General features: G+C 45.7%; 1 long non-coding RNA gene across 2 annotated transcripts; it reads right to left on the bottom strand.

The window, feature by feature from the left end:
* Window positions 1–4,366: 4,366 nt before the first annotated feature.
* On the bottom strand, window positions 4,367–10,766 carry LOC110145195 (uncharacterized). 2 transcript variants are annotated; one of them, XR_002316130.2, is made up of 4 exons: window positions 10,611–10,766; window positions 9,650–9,774; window positions 9,111–9,328; window positions 4,367–5,327 (listed from the first exon to the last, which is right to left on the bottom strand). It is a non-coding gene; the product is annotated as an uncharacterized lncRNA (long non-coding RNA). The 2 variants fall into 2 exon arrangements; XR_011492077.1 differs by lacking the exon at window positions 9,650–9,774.
* Between the last annotated feature and the right edge of the window lie 302 nt (window positions 10,767–11,068).

Raw genomic sequence — 11,068 nt, 5'->3', positions numbered from 1 at the left:
CCTGGCAGTCGGTGCTGACGCTAATGACTCTGCCTCTTGACCTTTGCCTCCAGGTAGATTCCCGAGCCCTCTGTTTCAATCCTGCCACCTCTCCACTCACTGTGCTTTTGGCTTCCACAAACGTCTAAACCTAGATCCTCCTCTTCCTCTTCATTCCACCTCCGCTTTATTTCCATTCTAATATGCAGTGAAATGCTTTCCGAGAAAGAAACCTGACCTGTTGCAAGCAAGAGAATCAGGTTTATGTCTTCTTAGTTATAGTTGATTTATTATTGCCTTCCTTTTCAAACCTGTCAATCCTAAAGGAAGTCAAGCCTGGAGATTTACTGGAAGGACTGAAGCTGAAGCTCCAATCCTTTGGCCACCTGATGCAAAGAGCTGACTTACTGGAAAAGACCCTGATGCTGGGAAAGATTGAGGGCAGGAGGACAAGGGTGAGATGATGGATTTGAGCAAACTCTGGGAGATGGTGAAGGACAGGGAAGCCTGACATATTGCAGTCCATGGGGTCACAAAGAGTCAGACACGATTTAGTGACTAAACATCAACAAATTATTGGCCTCAGAATCTCATCCCGTAGGAGCTGGTCCCCTCTTTCCCTGGGCCTTCACAGTTCCCTCAAGGGTAATGATATTCTAGCCCAGGGGTCCCCAGCCTCCTGGATCTAATGCCTGATGATCTGAGGTGGAGCTGATGTAACAATAAAAGAAATAAAGTGCACAATAAATGTAATGTGCTTGAATCAGCCCCAAAGCACCCCTCAGCCTGGTCCTTGGGAAAAATTGTCTTCCATGAAACTCTCAGTCCTGGTTACAAAATGCCCCAAACCAGAGACCCACCATGTACGAGAAAGTATAAGATGTTAATGTTTTCAAACAGGGCCTGAGGGTCTCCGTGATTATTCATTAGTCATTCAGCTTGAGATCGTTGTCGCTGTCTGTGTGTTTTCCAGGTCCTAATTAAACATGTTGACTGTGCATCTGATGAGCCAAAATCACTGATGCCTCATCCACAGGTTATGTCTCCCGTAATTACCAAGCTGTGTCGGCCAGAGGAGGAGCCCAGCAGTGGCTTCATCTTTCCAGCTGGAGACTTTAGAGTCACATGACTGCATCCCTGTTGTTAGCACACCCTGATGTGGGCTGTGGATATCCCCTGCCCACTGAATCACAGCCAAGTCCTTTTCTGACATAGTGACTTGGTGGATGGACTAGATTTCTTCTTTAATACCCCACCCAGATACGCACTGGAACTTTTCTGGGCTATGTTTTTTTCTTTTAGCTTTTTATTTTGTATTGGGGTACAGCCAATCAGCAGTGTTGTGATAGTTTCAGGTGAGCAGAAAAGTGACGTACCCATTTGTATACCTGGATCCGTTCTCCCCCAAACTCCTCTCGCTTCCGGGCTGCCAGATAGTATTGAGCAGAGTTCCCTGTGCTGTGAGTAGGTCCTTGTTGATTATCCATTTTATGTGGAGCGGTGGGTACATGTTCTGGACTTTAGCAAGGACATCTGGTGACTGGGATGTGTGATACTGTAGTTTTGACTTGGTCTACAGACCAGAATTCCACTTTTCATGTTCTACTAATAAGATGCAGCATCACAGACCAACCCAATATGTGGCCAGGGGCCTCCATGTTTCTCCCTTAGACACTCTACACCTTAGAGGGTGTGGCTATCTTGGCAGAGTCGTTTCAGACCAAGGTTAGCCTCCTTGAACCTCTATCCCACCCAGTTTTCCCTTTCTGACCAAGAATTGGGTTGGCTAAAAAGTTATTTGAGGTTTTCAGAAAAACCCAAACGAATTTTTGGCTAGCGCAATGCCTAAAGTCTTGGAATCACTCTCATCTAGTTATACTGAATTTTGAGATAAATTGCCCATCTTTCATGTGTATCACCAGTGGATACCATCGTTTAGGAAAAAAAAGTAAAGGTAGCCATGTAACTTGGGTATAATCACTTCCTTAGAGCAGTGGTGGGCTGAGAACGTGGCCCTGTCTCATGTTCCAAGAGCTGCAGTGGGAATGGAATATGTTTGATTGGCTGACTATGGCTAAGATGTATGGAGCAACGGGCAAGACAACTTACGCCCAAGAGCGTGAGTGAACTGAAAGGCGGTTAATTCTAAAATATCCAGAGTGGCAGAGGAGTTAGTGAGATCCCAGAAGGGCACCTAAAATCATATGTTTGGCTAAAACAAAAGTTGAACGGCAAACTGTGTGTGAATGGGTGGGTTTAAAATAGTGAATTCTGAAGCCTGAGCAGAAATGTTCCAAAAAGCTACAGAGCATGGACAGGGTCAGGTTTTTAAGGAAAGCTCATGGTGGACCCCTGACCTGGGAGGCCGAATCCAAAGCCATGGGCCAGCTTGAAGAAGCCTGGATTCCTTGACTCTCAGAGAAGCATCTGATCTTTCTAGAGCTTTCTGATTACTTGCCCAAACTGATTAATTTCAGCTGAGCAGACCACACCACAGGTCAGGGCATTTGGAAAAGATCTCTAAAGTAACATAGTCTCACCTGTTTGAGGCATGGATTTCAATGACTGGCTAAGCTTTGATCCTACAGTCTTCTGGTACATCGGTGACGATAGACTTAGTCATTTTCAATGTAATGGTGCCATGAGAACTAGATATTTCTACCTTTCTCCTGCATTTAGGTCACTTATATTTCCTGTATTTGCACAAGTTATTGTCTCTAAGAGTATGGACTCCCTGTCATCTTGAAAAATACACCAACAACTAGCAAAGAATTAACACGTAAGGGCCATTAGTCTCAAGAGAGACTATGTGTGGGCAATTATTCCCTCTCCTGCTTCACTGGGCCCGAAGGGATTTCTGTATGAGGAATTAGGAAGTAGCTGCTAGTCAGTGTACGGTTCCGCTGCTTTGTTTTGACAACTTCTACCTACACTGTATTAATTTCTTCACAGTTGGGCTAGCCGTCATAAATTTCCTAGTGAAAGCTACTTAGGGCTCTCCAGCCTACGTGGTTCTTTATTCCATTCAAAGATCTGTATTGTTGATCACTACCATTTGGGGGGCTGCTTTTGAGTAGATGTAGAATTAGCACATATATATGGGATCTAGAAAATGGTACTGATGAACCTATTAGCAGGGCAGGAATAGTGACGCAGCCAGACAATGAATGTGTGGACACAGCCGGGGAAGAGGTGCGGGGGAATTGGGAGATTAGCACTGACGCACACTACCTGTGTCAAACAGCTAGAGGGAGGGTGCAGTATGTAGAGGGGTCCGCTCGGGGATGACCCAGGGGGTGGATGAGCAGGGGGTGGGAGAGAGGCTCCAGAGGGCAGGGATACATCACTTAGAGCTGATTCAGGTTGGCATACAGCAGAAAGCTAACACAACGTTGCATGTCAACTACACTCCGATAAAAGAGTGAGTCCGAATTGCAGATAAAACCAGTTTGCTATCACTGATAGCAAATAAAGAGTTTCTTTCTTCCTGTGGTCAGTATTTCCCATGTTGATGCTGCTGCATACAGGCAGTTCCCAATGAGAAGACAAAGATTTGCCTGCATTGTCATCAGCCTTGTTTTAGATAAGTGACTCAAATGACGTATGTATACAGAGCTAGGGTCAGCGTGTGTTTATATTGTTGTCTGTCATAAACAGAGCATCCCAGGAGACTCGCAATCGTGAAAAAGTAACAACAACTTCTGATCCAAACCAGAGATTATGTGTACCCCGAACCAGGGCCTCTTCCCAGTGTGTTGTGTATCACAGCTTGGCACCCTAAGGCCAGGCAACTGGGTGATTGCTGTCACTGCTTTGGGCTCTCAGCTCTATCCAGAGGAGACTTCTGTTTCTCCGTGATTTTATCATAGTCACTATTCGGGAAACTACCAAGCCTTATCATCCATACACAACTAAGGAATTACTGATTCCACCTGCTCCCCTCCAAGTCTGAGAATGGCTGTTTAATACACAACCGAGTTGAAACTGTCATTAAAGCTGAACCCACAGGAGACACCGACATGAGAGGTGACTTCAGGACCTACTAGACATGGTCAGCCCACTACAGCTGGGCTGCGCTTTCACCAAGGAGGGACATGACTCACGCTGTTGTCACTGGAGCTCAATGGGGAAGGTGGGGCAAAGACCATCATCTATAGCGTCAGTTCATAGGGGATTCACATATTCACCAGCCCTTTAGAGTGAAATTACAGAGTCAAAATCCTACGAGAAAATCCACAGCTCTGAGGTAGAAACAGATCTTTTAGTTCTGCTTACAGAATTACCTGGTGAAATCATGGCTCAAAATTATAGAGCTAGGAAGTGGAATGGAAACTCAGAAAGTAAGGCTTCAGAGTGTCTGCAGTTCTGTTTTGCTTCAAAATAACAAATGTTTATTGTATGTTCCTCACATGAAACATACAATGCCTATTTGAATTTCTGGTGGCTAAGATGGTAAAGAATCTGCCTGCAATGCAGGAGGTGTGGGTTCGATCTCTGGGTTGGGAACTTCCCCTGGAGAAGGGATTGGCTACCCACTCCAGTATTCTGGCCTGGAGAATTCCATGGACAGAGGAGTCTGGTGGGCTGTAGTCCATGGGGTTGAAAAGAGTCAGACATGACTAAGGGACTAACACTTTCACACATTCTGTGTCAGATCCTATGAGGCAGGCACTGATGATAGAGCAAGAAGCAAGGTTGTAACCCAGGTACGCAGGTATTTAGTTATTTCTAACCCACTGCAATTCTGATGGTTCTCTGGGGGAATAGAAGAGGATGCTGACAAAAATGAATGCAGCCTTAAGTCCTGACATAGGTCAGAGGAAGCAAATTTCCAGGTGTGTCTTTGAGGATAAGTTGGAGTTTCCTGGCAGGCTGGGAGGAGGGATACGCAGAGGCATCAGTCAGCATGAACACATGTGACATAAATAATCATGGAAGATACACATTCTCCCAGAATTCAGACTCTACCACACACTCTCTTCCTAGTTCCCGATCCAGTCACTCTGTCGGGTACTGTATGAAGTGCTTTAGTGTTACAGACACAGTTAATGCTCCCAGAAGTACTATGAGCGAAGCATTACAGATTCATTTTATGGCTCAGAAGCAAAGGAACCCTTGCAAAAATTGCCTTGTCACTGGTCATGACTAGTGGTTGACAGTACAGGGTTCTGAGCTCTTTCTGCTTTCTGCTGAGTTTTCATTCTTTGCATGAGGCCCTGTTTGTGTCCTCATCCGTCTTCACCAGGCACTGATCCCAGGGTTTGTGCAGCTCAAGGTGAGATGTATGTTTCTCTGTCATTCTGCTCAGGGGCCACAATCCTTGGATGTTCACATACTCCAGCCAACTCCTGTTTTCAAATAAGAAGCGGGAGCATCCATTGAACAGAAATACAAAAGTACTCCCTAGCCTGTGAAGCAGTTTTAAAAATTGTAAATGGAATGATTATTCTGAATATACACACGGCTATCCTAAAAAGGGGGGGGCTTCCCTGGTAGCTCAGTTGATAAAGAACCCGCCTGCACTGCAGCAGAACCAGGTTCGATCCCTGGGTCGGGAAGATCCCCTGGAGGAGGGTATGGTAACCCATTCCCGTATTCTTGCCTGGGAAATCCCAGGGACAGAGGAGCCTGGTGGGCTCCAGTCCATGAAGTTGTAAAGAGTGGGACACAAGTTGGTGACTTATCCACCGCCACACCCTAAAAGGCTATTTCTTTTTTTTTTTCTTTTTAGTTGGCATTTTTCTATATATCTTTTATTGTTCTTTTGCTTCTTAATATAAGCATAACATTAATAGTGGACAGTTTCTTGTACAAGGGAAACCACTCCTCTGTTTGAGGCTGAATTCTGTTGTAAATGTCATTGGTGTGTATCTCAGTGTATTTGAGTCACTGGTGGAGGTGTGTAAAGCTCATGCGTCAGGAATCAGATGTTAAAAAAATGTACATGCCAGTAAAATTGAAGCTCTGGGAAAAAATGCAGGAAAAAAAGTGTAAGTCTATTTGAGTGACGTTGTACAAGCGGTGTAAATCCAGTTGAATAAACCCCTGCATGTATTGGAGAGAAATGAGATTCCTACACCTACGAGGTGGTTCTACAGATGAAATGGAGTTTGCCCGGTTCACTGTGACCTTGGGAAGTCACCAGGCAGAACTGAAACTTCCTTCTCCCACCCAATCCATTAAGATTTCTGTTCTAATTCCTTTATCAAAGCTTCCTTTCCCATGGTGCAGATACAGCGCAAAAAGCTTTGAAGATAGACTTTGTTTAATCTGCATTTCCTGTTACCCTTGAGATTAGGGGCTGTGCTAAGGTACAGCAGAGAAGGGGAATCAGGTCCACAATTATTCTAACGGACCTCAGAGACGGGTTTAATCTTTACTTCGATCAAGTTAATCATGAAAATCATACTAAAGTTCTTTTCATTCTTCTTTTTTTTCCCCCCTTGAGGAAAAGAGAAAGAAATAATGTCCCACAGCACTGGAAAACATACAAAAGTCCTCTTGGGATAACAAACATATTTCATTCTCACTTGGGCAACTGCTGAGATCACTTCCTGGTAGTTAGGCTTATAGGTTATTGAAACCACTGGGATTTTGTTAAAAATAGCCATCCAATAAATCTGGCCCTTCTTTTAATTAGAATCCTGGTAATAACTTTTTTGTGGGTTGTTTTCTCCCTTTCAGGACAACTTAAAAAATAATCCCTCATAATGCATATGTTATGTAGAGTTGAGTGGAAATTAAAAAAAACAAACAAACCAAAAAAAAAACCCAAACCCTGACATATTGATTTCTGTGGATTCCTGAGAGAAGGTTCTAAGTAATTTAAGGGCTAAGTCAAGACAATGTACTGTTTCCTTTGAGAGGATTTAAACTTTTCTAAGGGGCTTCCCTGTTGGCTCAAGAGGTAAAGAATCTGCCTGTGAGTATAGTAGACATGGGTTCGAATCCTGGGTCAGGAAAATCCCCTGGAGAAGAAATGGCAACCCACCCAGTATTCTTGCCTGGGAAGCCCATGGACAGAGGAGCCTGGTGGCCTGCAAAGAGTTGGATATGACTGAGTGACTAAGCACACACATGCTCTTATTTACCAAACCTTATTGGAATGATCATTAATCATATCTATCAGGTAATCCTATTCAGTAGTTCCCTGTTGATTTGCAAATGGCCCCATACAGAGAGGGCAGAGAGAGGCCCAGGGAAGAGGCAGCCACTCCAGATCAGCAGAAGGCATGTCTAAGAAGGAAAGAACCTTCACACAAGGTTTGACTTGGTTGCTGCAAGACAAGGAGATCTCCACACCTACCCACCAAATCATAGACGGAGTTTATATAGAGGCCTTAACTGGGTTCAGTCATGTATATCAGGGGTCCCCAGACTCTGGGATCTAACACCTGACTATCTGAGTTGGATCTGATCTAATAATATGAGAAATAAGATGCACAGTAAACGTAATGCCCTTGAATCACCCAGAAACCATCCCCTTCCACCTGTAGGGGGGGAAACTGTCTTCCATGAAACCAGTCCCTGGTGCCAAAAAAGCTGGGGACCACTGGTGGATACCATCCAGATGGTCTCAGCAACCCCTGCTATTCCAAGGTTGTGTCCTTAGAACAGCTTCCCCTCTAGGAAGAGTGGGCAGAGTGGACATCCCAAGGATGGGGGTGTGGTGGGGAGCCTCTGAGCGCCTGGGTCCAGTCCACCAGGCCAGCCACTAGCGAGCCCGTCTTGACGACTTTATCTGACAGTCCTTCCTCTGTTGCTGCTGTTCAGTCTCAGTTCAGGCCAGTCGCTCAGTCGTGTCTGACTCTGCGATCCCATGGACCGCAGCACACCAGGCTCCCCTGTCCTCCACCATCTCCCAGAGTTTGCTGTAACTCATGTCCATCGAGCTGGTGATGCCATCCAGCCATCTCATCCTCTGTCGTCCCCTTCTCCTCCTGCCCTCAATCTTTCCCAGCATCAGGGTGTTTTCCAGCGAGTCTGTTCTTTGCATCAGGTGGCCGAAGTATTGATGCTTCAGCTTAAGCTCTTCCAGTGAGTATTCAGGGTTGATTTCCTTTAGGATTGACTAGTTTGATCTCCTTGCTGTCCAAGGGACTCTCGAGTCCTCTCCAGCACCACAGTTCAAAAGCTTACAGAAATTGATGGGGTTTCACTTTCCTGCCTGGTGGAGGCTGGTGGACCCCATCACTTGCTTGGCCCAGTGAAGGGAAGTGACCTGACTCAGTTCTGGGTCGAGACTTCAGGAGCCTCTCATCACTGGCAGGGGTGACAAAAGGCCAGGTCAAGGTGATGCCTGTCAGCCCACATTGTCAGCCTGGACAGACCACATTGAGTAAAGTCGTCCTGCCTAGTGCATGTCATGTGACCTAAATATACACTTTGGTTGTTAAGACATGAAGACGTGGAGGATGCTTGTAACCATAGCCCAGTCTCTCCTGAGACAGTCGGGCTGCTGCCAAATATATCGTAAGCTGTCAGCATCCTGCCAGTAAAGCACCCTCAGCGGGGGAGGCAGCCTTCATCTGCAACGCTGGGAGGCACTGATGGTGCAAATACTCCCGCTGGGACTGGTTTCAAGCTGCTGACATGATCACCCCGAACGTAGATTTGGGACAAGAGGGACAGATCCAGATCTGAGAAGCCAGGAGGAGGCCGACTCCAGGGTACCACTGGCTCAGGATGCAGAGTCGCCAGGGAAAGAGGACTTGGAGCTCCCTTGAGCTTGCAGGCTGGAGAAGCAAGCCCTAAATGGGATAATAGAGGAGATTGTGGAGGTACCCTATCCTATCCAAAATACGGTGACTAAAATTATGATCTCGTCTATAACTAAGTACAAATCTTGCTTAACCTGGCACCCACCGAGAGGAAGATGCTGAGACTGCTGCCGTACGACCTACTGACAACATCAATTCGAGACCCTAAGGTTCACTCCTGGGATAAGCGCCAAACCCAATTTTAGCTAGTTGCACTAGAAATAGACAGTGTCCAGATGCATACTGAAGCACTCATGTTTTCATGGCACCAAATTCTCTTTTGGATTCAGTTAACCTCCCCTAGACATACTTTTCCAAATAACATGTTGAAATCACAGTATTAGGACAGACAGAGAATACGTCAGCACTTACACACAAACCATGACTGTATCGTCCTCCGCATTGGAGACTGGAGAGATCAACGCTTATTCATTTTATTTTATTTCCCTGGACACACTAGAAGACTGCACTGTTCAACCTCGCTTGCACTGAGTTTGAGGTTAGGAAAGAAGAGGTGCACACCATGGCTGGATGTGGCCACACTCGACTTGCTCTCTGTTTGCTGGTTGCCCAGCTGAAGGTGGGAGGCCCTGGAAAGGAATGTCAGCCGCAGAAGAGAAGAGCCTGGACTCCTGGGTCATTGGTGCAAGCCCAGTAGCTAAGTTCTAGTTGGACTTTCTATTGAGTTATTTTGTATTACTGTTGTAGTTAGTATTTATTACCCAAAGGGATATGTCTCTTATCTGGGAATCTTATTTGGCTGGAACTAAAAAGTTAGCATGTCATTTTGGAATTTCATATGGATGAAAAACCTAGAGCACAGACAATTACAATCAAACAAGTTGGGTAAGTCCTGACACAAATTATCTAAGGAGAAACAGAGGTAACTCAGAAAGGGTTAAGAATCTAACCTGGCTTTACTCAGAGAATTCATCATTACTGTGGGTAGAAATAAATAATTGCTTCATGCATTTTCCAAGTCAAAGAGTTGAGTTCTTTCACCCTCTTCATTAACTTTTAAAAGGTAGCTGTGGAGCTTTAGAAGATGAAGTTAATTTTAGAAATATTTCTTTTGTCAATGGTTAGAAGAACATGATGGCCTGTTGTTGAGACCAGCAAATGTTGAGATTTATCAAGATGCCCCAGTTTCTAAATGAAGTTACTGCTTAAAGACTCTTGATCATTTCCTTGCAGGCTCACAAGAAAAAGCAATTACTTGCTAAATCTTTGTAATCAAAAGGATTCTTAGTAATCCTAAGTAATTCTAAGTAATAGCCAATGGCAGACAGTGTTGTACCACCCAGATGGCCCTTCAAGGAAGGACCTGCTGACCAGTTGAAGATAGTGTGGTCAGCCAAGTCCTCCAGCCATGGGTCCCTGCAGTGCCAGCTGAAGACAGCTGCCTCTGTCCAGCCTCCATGGCTGGACAACGCCTAAATGCCGCCCATCCAATGACCCACAGTGGCTGAAGTGACCCAGAGCTCCCAGGGGGCTTGACTGAGGTTGTGCCCAGCCACATCCCACCTGTCTTCTCCCTCTGCCCAAGTCTGCCTCTGCCTCTTTCAAAGAGGTGGACCCCTAATAGACATCGTTCACCCCAAATTCCATCTTGGCATCACCTTCTGGAGAACCCAACCTTTGACACAGACTATGAGGAACTAGAGAACTGACCAGAAAATGTACACTTAAAAATCCGAAGGAGAGGGAGGGAGGAGTTAGGAGAGGAGCATTGATGTAAATGTGTGTCTGTGCCTTCGGGTGCTAAGCCGTGTCCGGCTCTTTGTGATCCCAAGCAGCCAAGCTTCCCTGTCCTCCACTATCTCCCGGGGTTTGCTCGGATTCATGTCCGAGGAGTCAGTGATGCTATCTAACCATCTCATTGTGTGCCGCTGTCTTCTCATTTTGCCTTCAATCTTTCCCAGCAACAGGGTCTTTCCCAATGAGTTGACTACCATACGGAACATAGACAGCAAGTGGGGGGCTGCTGTGGAGCACTGGGAGCTCAGCTGGGTGCTCAGTGATGCTCAGTGATGCTCTGTGATGCTCAGTGATGCTCAGTGATGCTCAGTGATGCTCTGTGATGCTCAGTGATGCTCTGTGATGCTCAGTGATGCTCTGTGATGACCTAGGCGGTGGGATGGGGGATGGGAGGGGCGTCCAAGAGATGGGCTGTGTGTGTGTGTATAGTTGATTCCTGCTGCTGTCCAGCAGAAGTTAACAAGACACTGTAAAGCCATTACACTCAATACAAAAATAAAAGGACAAGCAACAAGGAAACAAAATTGAAATTTAAACATAACTCTGGCTCCACAGAGGAGACAGGCCAGTCT

Source organism: Odocoileus virginianus, chromosome 17 (assembly GCF_023699985.2).
Source record: "Odocoileus virginianus isolate 20LAN1187 ecotype Illinois chromosome 17, Ovbor_1.2, whole genome shotgun sequence".
Lineage (NCBI taxonomy): Eukaryota > Metazoa > Chordata > Mammalia > Artiodactyla > Cervidae > Odocoileus > Odocoileus virginianus.
This window is presented reverse-complemented; position numbering and strand designations above follow the sequence as displayed.